A 12,370-nucleotide genomic window follows, 5' to 3' on the forward strand; every position below is an offset into this window, starting at 1 on the left:
TTTCCAAATGCGTTACAATTTTTCTATATAGATTTATTTATAATTTCCTATGCAAGTCATAAATAAAAGTATGAACTATTTGAATTGCACATTTCCATATTAGAAAATAATAAAAACAAATCTAATACCCAATAACCACACTACCGATAGCTGAATTATTTTATGTATCTACTTCATTTGACCATTTACTTGAATCGATTTCCTATATAAGTCCAACATTTTCTCTGAATCTTCAGACAAATATTCGCAGTCTTTGGTAAAACAATAGCCGAGTTATAATGAATTTCTTGAACATTTTTGTATTCGTTGCTGTTATCCTGGCTGCATTTACTGCCCAAACTGAAGGCAAGCGTAAAGGTGGCGGCGGTGGTGGTAACCGCGGACATGCTTGGAGGGCAGGAGTAAGTATCTGTTTGATCGTCTCAAGGTCCTTTTCAGTTTCATTCACTAATTTCTTTACATTTCTATATACAGTCCCATGTAGCTGGAGCTGCTGTTCAAGGAGTTGCTGCTGAGGCAGTCCGTCAAGCGGGTTAAATCTCTATTTGTAGAGAATAATGTGACACAATGCTTACATTGGAGAGCTTCAAATAAATCTTTGTAAAAAAATAATGTCTAAATTGTTTTCATTTCGGAGACTCCTTGGAAGGACTAATGGGAGCTTTTTAACTACAAAATGGAACACATTTTATAAAAATACTTGCAAATTACCTATAGGCTCATGAACAATCTATTAAGTAACTATTAATTTAATAATTTTAATGATTTCTTTCTGATTTAAGTTTTAAACTCAACTAAACGCAAAAGAATAAAACATTTAGGGAAATGTTTACGACAAACAAAGTACTTTTATTGCGAAGATTTTCTTTAATTGTAACTGTGTAACGTTTTGCTTCAACATATGAAATGTTGGAGCTAAACCTAGCATTATTGAACGTAACTACTTTTATTTATTGCATAGTGCTAAGTACGGCCGGGCCGAATCTTGGGAACCCACCACCATGCATTCTGCAAAAACCAGCAAAAATTAAAGCTTCTAGGAACCGAACAACGATCAATCGGAGACTGGTTTATATGGGAGCTATATCAGGTTATAGACTGATTTGGACCGTTCTTGGAAGTCGAAACAGAATTCCGCATGCGAATTTTAATCCAAATCGGAGTTAAATTGCGGCTTGGAAGCACTCAAATTGTATCAAAGTATTTAATTTCTATGTTTAACAAATATTTTGGCATAGTTGTTAAAAGTTATATGCAAAATTTCAGCCAAATCGGACAAAAATTGCGGCTTATAAGGGCTCAGAAAGTCAAATCAGGAGATTGGTTTATATGGGAGCTATATCAGGTTATAGACCGATTTAAACCGCATTTAGCACAGTTATTGGAAGTTACAACAGAACACTATAAACAAATTTTCAGCTAAATTGGACAAAAATTGCGTTTGCAAGGACTCAAGAAGTTAATTTGGAAGATCGGTTTATATGGGAGTTGTATTAGGTTATAAACCGATTTAGACCGTACTTGACACAATTGTTGAAAGTCATAACCAAACAACACATGCTTAATTTCAGCCAAATCGGACAAAAGTTGAGGCTTGAAGGGGTTAAGGAAGAGAAATCGCGAGGTTGGTTAAAATGGGAGCTATACCATATCAGGTTATAAACCGATTTAAACAGTACTTGACACAGTTGTTGGAAGTCATAACAGAACACTCTAGAAAAATTTCAGCCAAATCGGACAAAAATTGCGGCTTTTAAGGACTTAAGAAGTCAAATCAGGAGATGTCTGCAAAATTTTATCAATAGTTAGTATCTGTGCAAACTTTCAAGCGGCTTGTTTTACGCGTTCGACCGCTATCGTGATTTCGACAGAATGACGGACGGACATGGCTAGATGGACTTATGGGTTCTTAGACGAATATTTCGAGGTGTTACAAACGGAATGACTAGAAACGTCATCCCTATCCTATGGTGGTGGGTATAAAAATGTTTCTAAAACCAAAAACTTTTTAATGGCAGAAGAGTTTCCTTTTCTGCAAACTATTATTCATTTACCGGATCAATAATTTTTCTTGTGGCTCTGCTACTAGAGAGAAAATGTGAGTAAATGAGCGTGTAGACCAGTATATAAATAAATTAGATATAGCTCCCATATATAATACGATCTCCCGATTTGGCTTCTTGAATCCCTGGAAGGCGCAATTTTTTTTCCAATTTGGCTGAAATGTTGCATATAGTGTTCTGTTATGACTTCTAATAACTGTGCAAAGTACTGTCTAAATCGGTCTATAGCCTGATATAGCTCCTGTATAAACCGATCTCCTGATTTGACTTCTTGTGTCCTTATAAGCCGCATTTGTTGTCCGATTGGCTTAAATTTTGCACATAGTCTTCTTCTCTGACTCCCAACAACTGTGCTAAGTACGGTCCAAATCGGTCTATAACCTGATACAGCTCCCATATAAACCGATCTCCTAATTTGACTTCTTAAACTTTACAAGCTGCAATTTTTGTCCGATTTGGAAGAAAATTTGCATGCGGTGTTCTGTTTCGACTTCCAACAACTGTGCCAAGAACGGCCCAAATCAGTCTATAACCAGATATAGCTCCCATATACACCGGTCTTTCGATTATCCTTGTTCGGTTCCTAGAAGCTTTAATTTTTGCTGATTTTAGCAGAATCCATGGTGGATCCAATAAACAAAGTTAGTTATGTTCAATAATTCTAGGTTTAGCTCTAACATTTCATATGTTAAAGCGAAACGTTACACAGTTACAATAAAAGAAAAACTTCGCAATAAAAGTACTTCGTTTGTCGTAAAAATCTCCCAAATGATTTATTCCTCTGCGTGTAGTTGAGTTTAAAACTTAAATCAGAAAGAAATCATTAAAATTAGAGAAATATCCTCATAGTTGCTTAATAGATTGTTCATGGGCCTATGTATATGTAATTTACAAGTATTTTTATAAAATGTCTACCATCTTCTTTCTTATATATAAAAATCAATTTGTGTTTATTTGTGTGTTCCTTATAGACTCAGAAACGGCTGAAACGATTTTCTTGAAATTTTTACAGGGGTACTACATTTTTTGTTATCTGAAAGGCGGGCTGACCCTCCCCCTTTCCCTAATTTTCAGAAACGCCAGATTTCGAAGATGGGTAGTGCGATTTAGACGTATTTTGTATGTTCTCACGTAGTACCCAAAAACCTAAAACCTACCTAACATATATTTAGGCCAATCATGACAATATGGGACTCAAATGAAAGGTATTTAGGATAAGAAAACGTATCTGATATCCAATTGTCGGACCAAGTGTTAGGAGGACCACCCCAACCCCCAAAACACCCCTAAATCAGACATATTTACCGACCATGGCAATATGGGACTCTAATGAAAGGCATTTGCGAGTAGAATACGAATCTTGCATCCAAATCTGGGACCACGTTTCTGGGGGTCCACCCCTTCCCCAAAACACCTCCCAAACAGGACTTATTTACTGACCATGGGAAAATAAAAGGTATTTGAATGTAGAATACGAATTTGATATCCAATTTTGGGGCCAATGGCAATATGGGGTTCAAATAAATGATATATAGATATATGAGAATAGAGCATGTTGTTGATATATATTCCGGGCTTAGTGTTTGGAGGACCACCCCAATCCCCAAAACACCCCTAAATGGGGCATATTTACCGACCATGTCAATGTGGAGTTTTAATGAAAGGTATTGGGGGGTAGAGTAAGAATTGATACCCACTTTCGAGACCAATTTTCTGGGGGTCTACCCCTTTCCCAAAATATTCCACAAACACCAATTTTTTATTGACCATCGCAATATGGGGCTCAAATAAAGGTATTTGGGAGTAGAATACGAATTTGATATCCCAAAACACCCCCCAAAGGGTAAAAATTTTTCGACCATGCCAATATGTGACTAATAAAAGGTATTTGAGATTAGAAAACTAATTTGATAACCTATTTTGGGGCCATGTGTTTGGGTGACGCCTCATTGTGTAAACTCCCATAAATCAATGCCAATATGAGGTTTAAATAAATGGTACTTGAAAGAAGAGCACGATGCTAATATTTTTTCAGGGCCAAGAGTCTGGGGTACCACCTCACCCCCGAAAACACCCCTAAATCAGATATCATGAGAATATCGGGCTGAAATAAAGTATTTTAAGAATGGAGTACACCTTATATCCATACTTAAATTCGTAGACCAATAAAGATCATATGGGATTTAGATAAAGGCACTTATATTGTTAAACTTTTAGTCAAGCGATGTACTATTTTCGTGGCATGGTATTTCACTAAAAGCTCTTTAATTGTCAAAAATAAATATTCCAAGAAAAATTTTGTTCCATATACAGTAAAAGAAGCCGCAACGGAGCGGGCCCGGTTCAGATAGTTTTTTTTTTGACGTGGTAATATGTGTGCGAAATTTCATTGAAATCGGTCCAAATTTAGATATAGCTCCCATATATATCTTTCATCCGATATGCACTTTTAAAGCTGTAGGAGCCACAATTTTAGTCCAATCTTTATCAAATTTAGCATGAGATGTTTCGAGTGAGTTCCTAATGCGTGTGCAAAATTTCTTTTAAATCGGTTCAGATTTAGATATAGTTCCCTTATATAACTTTCATCCGATTTGACCAATTAAGGCTGTAGAAGGCACAATTTTTGTCCGATCATTACCAAATTTGGCAGGAAGTGTTTTGTGTGACGTCCTAATATGTGTGCAAAATTTCATCAGAATCGGATCAGATTTATATATTGCTCCCATATATATCTTTCATCCGATATGGTCATTTAAGGCTGTAGAAGGCACTATTTTGGTCCGATTTTTAACAAATTTGGCACGAAGTGTTTTTTTTTGACGTCTTAGTATGTGTGCAAAATTTCATCAGAATCGGATCAGATTTTTATATATAGCTCCCATATATATCTTTCATCCGATATGACCTTTTAAAGCTGTAATAGCCACAATTTTGGTTCCATCCTTACAAAATTTTGAAGGAGATGGTTGAAGCCCCAATCGTAAGAAAATTTTGGAAGGTTCTATTCGATATTCCAATAGGTATGCAAAATTAAAGTCTGACTAGATTTGAATATGAGTGCTATACATTAAAAGTATTACGTACACTCGGTGGTGTAGGGTATTATATAGTCGGATCCGCCCGACATTTGCCCTTCCTTACTGGTTTTCCTATGTATAATGAGTCTTTTGCAAAAACCTCTTATTTAAATAATAGATTTATTTATTTTTTTAACATATATTTAAGGCCCTTGAATATGAGCATTGTGGCCTACCGATATTAACAAACAGAGATTTAACCAATTTGACGGACTGCCTCAGCAGCAACTCCTTCAACAGCCTTGCCAGCAACATGAGCCTGTTAAAGTAGAAGGGAAAAGAAATTGAAAATATAACAGAAACTTTCACTAAGGTCCCAGTCCAGTAGATACTTACTCCTGCCCTCCATGCATGACCTCGATTACCGCCGCCGCCACCACCCTTACGTTTGCCTTTGCCTTCGGTTTGAGCTGTGAACACTGCCAGCATAACGGCAATGAAAACAAAAATGTTCAAGAAATTCATTTTAACTTTGATACTCTTTTACGAAAGACTCCTGATATGTGTCTGAAGATTATGAGAAAATGTTGCACCTTATATAGTGAAACGATCCAAGGAAATGCTATATATAAAATTTTCATTAAAATTTATTTATGTTATGAAAAAAATAAATAAATCCTATTGTGGCATTGTGGTCAATGGTATAAGATTTTCCATGCTCAATAACACTAACCAGTGCACATTTCCATATTTATAAAATCAATGACCACATTGCCAATAGCGGATACAAAGTTAATTCCATGCAGTACAATGCAATTCTATTTACAAATAAAGCATTTGATCATCATATGGAGTTCATATTTAACTCTGATTTATTGAGTGCATGGTGTTTGTGCATATAAATCAGTAAAATATATAAATGAAGGTTAGGCTGATATTCAATGAAGTATGAATCGTCTCATAGGTAAATGTGCAACGGAAATTCCCATTGTGCCATTCTACTACCATAAACTATTTCAAACATTTCATTATACCCTCCACCAGAGGATAGGTGTATACTAATTTGGTCATTTCGTTTGTAACAATTCGTCTGTCCGTTCGTATGTCTATCGAAAACACCAAAACTTTCCAAGGAATAAAGCTAGGCGCTTAAAATTTTTCACAAATACTTCTTATTAGTTTAGATCGGTTGAAATTGTAAAAGGGCCATATCGGTTAATGTTCCGAAGAAAGTCAGCCTCTGGAGGGCGCAGTTCTAATACGATTTGGTTGAGTTGTTATGTTATGACTTCCAACAACTATGCCATGCATGGTATAAATCGTTTCATAACCTGATATAGCTGCCATATAAACCGATCTCGGATCTTGACTTCTTGAGCTTCTAGTAGGCGCAATTGTTATCCTATTTGGCCATTATTATACGATTATTGCATGAAGTGTTTTGTTTTGAATTCCAACAACTATACCAAGTATGGTCGGAATCGCTTCAAAACCTCATATAGCTGCCATACAAAACGATCTCCCGGTTTTTCATCATGAGCCTATAGAGGGCGCCATTGTTATACGATTTCGCTGAAATTTTCCACAATAAAGTTATGCACAATAGGCAACCATAATAAATAGGCTCATGCTATGGTCTCCAACACTCAAATCATGTATGGTCCGTATCGGTCTATAACCTGATATCGCTCCAATAACATAACAACTCTTATCTCCTTTTTTAGAAAAAGAGCAAGAATTTTTAAAATTTTTTTGCTATTCGCAATTTTTTTAATGTATATATGACCTCGCTACTATCATTTGAAAGCAACTACACGTTTTATTTAAATCAAGACATTTTATTTAATTTTATGTCCCAAATTTGAATACTTTCACAAAATGTTGTTAAATACAAAATGCAATTTAACCTTGACGTACTGCCTCGGCTGCAACACCTTGAACAGCCGATCCAGCTACATGAGACTAGAGCGTTTAGAAAGTATAGAAAAAATTAAAATGTCGAAAAATGATTTTCAATATATGTATGTTTTAGAATAAAAACTTACTCCTGCTCTCCAAATATGTCCACGATTACCGCCACCTTTGCCCTTGGCTTCGATTTGAGTGGTAAATACGGCCAGGGTAAAGACCAGGACAAATGCAAAAAGATTGTAAATTTGAGAGAAATTCATTTTGTTAATCAACTTGATGTATCTATCACAACAGATTGCAAATACTTGTTGCAGATATCAAGCAATCATTTGACTTTATATAGCAAATCGATAAGTGGTTTTAAATGTCCAATTAAAGAATTGATTTCTTCTGATCGATTTAGACTAATACTAATAGTCTTGTGGTCAAATCTACACTTATTTTTTATACCCTTCACCATAGGTAAATTGCAAATTTTTTTATTTTTTTTTTGCAAATTTTGCCCATGAACATTCCGCTTAGAAACATTCTCACATATCAATGAGTGCAGTCCGATTCAAGTTGAAGCTCAATGATAGGGGGCCTCCTTTTTATTGCCGAGTCCGAACGGCGTGCCGTAGTGCGACACCTCTTTGGAGAGAAGTTGTACATGGAGGGGAAACCCACCGGTGAAAATTTTTTTCTGATGGTCTCGCCAGGATTCGACACCAGGCGTTCAGCGTCATAGGCGGACATGCTAACCTCTGCACTACGGTGGCCTCCATACCTTCACCATAGGTAACACATCGAAATATTGGTTAAAGACTTCATAAAGTAAACATATTGTTAATGGCCATGACATTTAAGGTCAATCTAGCCGTGTCCGTCTGTGAAAACGCATAAACTTTCGAAGAACTTCTTATTAGTGTAGGTCAGTTGGAATTGTAAATGGTGATTTTCCACGCATATAAACCGATGTTGGGTCTTCACTTCTTGGGCTTATATAGGGCGCAATTCGTTTCCGATTTGGCTGATATTTTGCTTGAGGTGTTTTAGTATGACTTCTCTCTCTGATATAGCTACCCGATTTTACTGTTTGAGCCCCTAGGAGCCGCAATTTTAATCCGATTTGGCTAAAATTGTGTATGTTGTATTCGGTTATGACTTTCAACAACTGTGCCAAGAAAGGTCAGAATCGGTCTATAACCTGATATAGCTCCCATATAAACCGATCTCTCGACTAGACTTCTTGATTCCCTGGAAGCCAAAATTTTTGCCAGATTTGGCTGACATTTTGCATGTAGCGTTCTGTTATGACCTCCAACAACAGTGACAAGTTCGGTTCAAATCGGTCTATTACCTTCTTTAGCTCCCATATAAACCGATCTCCAGATTTGACTTCTTGAGCCCCTGGAAGCCACAATTTTCATTTGATTTGGCTAAAATTTGTGTTCTCTTATGACTATGTTAAGTTCGGTCCAACAACTATTGGGTTGCCCAAAAAGTAATTGCGGATTTTTCATATAGTCGGCGTTGACAAATTTTTTCACAGCTTGTGACTCTGTAATTGCATTCTTTCTTCTGTCAGTTATCAGCTGTTAATTTTTGCTTGCTTTAGAAAAAAAGTTTATTTGATTAAAGTTCATTCTAAGTTGTATTAAAAATGCATTAACTTTCTTTTAAAAAATCCGCAATTACTTTTTGGGCAACACATATGTTAAGTACGGTTCGAATCGGTCTTTAACCTGATATAACTGCCATATAAATCGATCTCTCGATTTGACTTCATGAGCCCTTACAACCCGCAATTTTTGTCCAATTTAGCTACAATTTGTGTTTTCTTATGAGTTCCAACAACTGTGCCAAGTACGGTCCAAATCGGCTAATAAACTGATATAGCTCCCCTATAAACCGATCTTCCGATGTGACTTCTTGAGCCCTTTCAACCCGCATTTTTGTCCAATTTAGCTACAATTTTGCACATGGTGTTTTGTTATGAGTTCCAACAACTGTGCCAAGTACTGTTCAAATCGGTCTATAACCTGATATAGCTCCCATATAAACCGATCTTCAAATTTGACTTCTTGAGACCTTACTAGCCGCAATTTGTGTCCGATTAGGCTGTACCAAGGATTCGGCGCAGAGGTAAGCATGTCCGCCTTTGACATCGAACGCCTGGTTTTAAAGAATCAGAAGCATTTTTTACCAGTGATTATCTCCTTATTAATGCTGCCCATATTTGTGAGGTATCCTGCTATGTTAAATCTTCTCCACCACGTGGTGTTGTTAGGCAGCATGCCGTTCTGACACGGTATAAAAAAGTAGGCCCCATATCATCGAGCTTAACTTTAATTGGAATGCACTCATTGATATGAGAGAGGTATTCCCTGTTCCTTAATGCAATGTTTATGGGAAATTTAGTATTTAGCTTGTTCGCTACTTTAATTCCGAGGATAGTCCACTGGCTCTACAGGAGCGTGATTAGACCAATACTTACTTACGCCTCAGTAGTTTGGTGGTATGCTATGGAGAAAAAGTACAACATAAGGACTATACCACAGGTTCAGAGAACATGTTGTCTTGGCATAGGCGGAGCGATGAGGACCACGCCCACTAGGGCACTGGAGATTTTTCTAGATATCCGACCCATTGACATACAGATTAAGTGTGAAAATGGGAGAATGGATTGAAGACGGGAGCAGCTCATACCATCGCGGTATAATCGAGGCGACGATAGGAAACCTGGAAGAGGTTTCCGATCGGATACCTGAGAAGAACCTTGAAGTTGAGAGCGAGGCACTGATGCCATCTGCACAGTCTTGGATTGACGGAATCCTAGTATTGCCATCTGGAAGATAATGTTACATGGGTGGATCAAAGCTAGAGGACAGAGTGGGCCTGCTGGTTTACATTGAGAACCCAGGGACTGAGATCTGTTTTAGATTGCCTGACCATAATACGGTCCTGCAGGCGGAGATCCGGGCGATCACGGAATGCGTGAAGTGATGTGGTGCTAACACGACGACGTCGAGTGTGAACATCTTTACCGACAGTAAAATTGCCATTAGGGCAATAACAACCAGGACGGTAAGGTCACGAACAGTCTTGCAGTGTAAGAAGGAGATTAACGCCTTCTCTTAGGATGGCAAAATCCGCATCGTTTCGATGCCGGGCCATAACGGAGTAAGGGGAAATGAAAGGGCAGACGATTTGGCAGTGAAGACCAGAGGACTGCTGTCAATAAGCTTGGTTAACCCGAAGCCTTTCGGGTCGACGCAGTCGGAGTTAAGGAATTGGGAGAGAATGCGCAAGCTAGAAGGAGGTCAGTATAGCTATTGGTATCATAGCGGGACACATAGGACTACGAGTTCACTTATGTCGGTGCGGCAAGTGGTAGCATGTGTAGGGCATGCGGGGAAGATGGTGAGACGTTGGAGCATTTCCTCATTGCCCGGCTTTCGCGTCTAACAGATACCGGCATCGGAGCCAAGACTTTAAATCGAGAGATCGGTCTCTATAGCAACTATACCCAAATCTAAACCGATCTGAAACAAATTGCAGAAAAATATCGAAAAGCCTAACACAACACACTGTCTCAAATTTCGGCAAAATGGGACAATAAATGCGTCTTTAATAAACTCTAAACCTTAAATCGAGAGATCGATCTATATGGCAACTATATCCAAATCCGGACCGATCTGGGCCAAAATGCAGAAAGTTGTCGATGAGCCTAACACAACTCACTGTCCCAAATTACGGCGAAATCGGACAATAAATGCGTCTTTTATGGGCCCAAAACCTTATATTGAAAGATCGGTCTATATGGCAGCCATATCCGAATCTGTACCGATCTGGGCCAAATAGAGGAAGGATGTCGAAGGGTCCCACACAACTCACTGTCCCAAATTATGGCAAAATCGGACAATCAATGCGCCTTTTATGGGCCCAAGACCTTAAATCAAGGGAATTTAGCCGAATTTAGCACGCTTTTTATACCCTCCACCATATGATGGGGGTATACTAATTTCGTCATTCTGTTTGCAACACCTCGGAATATGCGTCTGAGGCCCCATAAATTATATATATTGGGTTGCCCAAAAAGTAATTGCGGATTTTTCATATAGTCGGCGTTGACAAAATTTTTCACAGCTTGTGACTCTGTAATTGCATTCTTTCTTTTGTCAGTTATCAGCTGTTACTTTTAGCTTGCTTTAGAAAAAAAGTAAAAAAAGTATATTTAATTAAAGTTTATTCTAAGTTTTAATAAAAATGGATTTACTTTCTTTTAAAAAATCCGCAATTACTTTTTGGGCAACCCAATACATATGCCTGCCTATATAAAGCCCAACAATTGCTTTAAATCTTCAAAAAATAGTTCCCAGTCTATTACAAAGAAGTACACGCTTATTCAAAATTAATTTCTTGAGAATTTTAGTATTCGTTGTCCATCTACTGGCCATATTCACTGCTCAAACCTATGCGGGAAGAAAAAAAGCTATTTGTAATATGCGGGAGTGAGTGTCTATTGACCCATCATTACATGTTAAGTATCCTTTTACAGTATGAGTATCAATTGCTTTCGTGTTATTGCAGCCCCGCACTGCCTTAGAGGTCGATGAAGGAGTTACTACTGCGGCATCTAAGCTGGTTAGATTGTCTGACATTGTGACTGTCAAATATTTTTTAGATATTAACATCTCACACAATGTTGATGCACAAAATAAATGCTTTAAATTATAACTATTTTGTTTTTATTTAGAATGAATGATTTTATTGTGTTTTTAATAAATGAGTCAAAAATAGCTTTAGGTCAGGTTAGGTAAAATGGCAGTGCCTTGCAGACTCACCTAGACAATTTTTAAGTCCATTGTGATACCAGAGAAGCGACAGACCAAGGTCTCTGGTTGGAATCGAACTCACGACCCCCATTCTGGCAATCCGAACACGTTACCAACTTGGCTACCGGGCGCCTATGTTGTCCGAGGTGCTATAGGGCGCGTTTTGGCAGGCCCCTTTGGTTGGTCGGCTCGACATTTTGGAAAATTGTTCGGGCTGCCAAATCTTCATTTATGGTCAGATTTTCAAAATTCTTTTTTTTAATGGATTGTGCTCAAAAATACTTACATGATTATCAAGATTCGGCCAGGCCGACCTTAACAAGTTCTTATTCGTTTCCCCTAAAAATACGAATTTATAATAATCAAATCTCAACAACTATACAGTCATCCTAATAAAGATCTTTACAAATTGATAATCCTACCGTTTTGCCTCCATAGGATATTTTTCTTTCATTTCATACATTTTTTTTTTCAATTTCTTGGATTTGGCAAAATAATGCCAATTTTTGTTTATGTCCCTCAATTATAACGATCTTGTGATTCAGCTCTTTCAAATCTG

At 37.6% G+C, this 12,370-nt stretch overlaps 1 protein-coding gene and 3 long non-coding RNA genes across 6 annotated transcripts in view; 2 read left to right on the forward strand and 2 right to left on the reverse strand.

Annotated features, from left to right (window-relative positions):
* Positions 1-12,370, forward strand: part of LOC106091457 (centrosomal protein of 104 kDa) — a 203,777-nt gene that overhangs the window by 74,593 nt on the left and 116,814 nt on the right. The gene's annotated exons all lie outside the window — the stretch shown is intronic.
* On the forward strand, positions 111-612 carry LOC106080451 (uncharacterized). The gene is made up of 2 exons (XR_009397558.1): positions 111-401; positions 475-612. It is a non-coding gene; the product is annotated as an uncharacterized LOC106080451 (long non-coding RNA).
* On the reverse strand, positions 5,247-5,712 carry LOC106080461 (uncharacterized). The gene is made up of 2 exons (XR_001220201.2): positions 5,480-5,712; positions 5,247-5,402 (listed from the first exon to the last, which is right to left on the reverse strand). It is a non-coding gene; the product is annotated as an uncharacterized LOC106080461 (long non-coding RNA).
* LOC106080473 (uncharacterized) lies at positions 6,901-7,328 on the reverse strand. The gene is made up of 2 exons (XR_001220214.2): positions 7,129-7,328; positions 6,901-7,045 (listed from the first exon to the last, which is right to left on the reverse strand). It is a non-coding gene; the product is annotated as an uncharacterized LOC106080473 (long non-coding RNA).

The sequence above is a fragment of the Stomoxys calcitrans genome, chromosome 3, assembly GCF_963082655.1.
Source record: "Stomoxys calcitrans chromosome 3, idStoCalc2.1, whole genome shotgun sequence".
Classification (NCBI taxonomy): Eukaryota; Metazoa; Arthropoda; class Insecta; order Diptera; family Muscidae; genus Stomoxys; species Stomoxys calcitrans.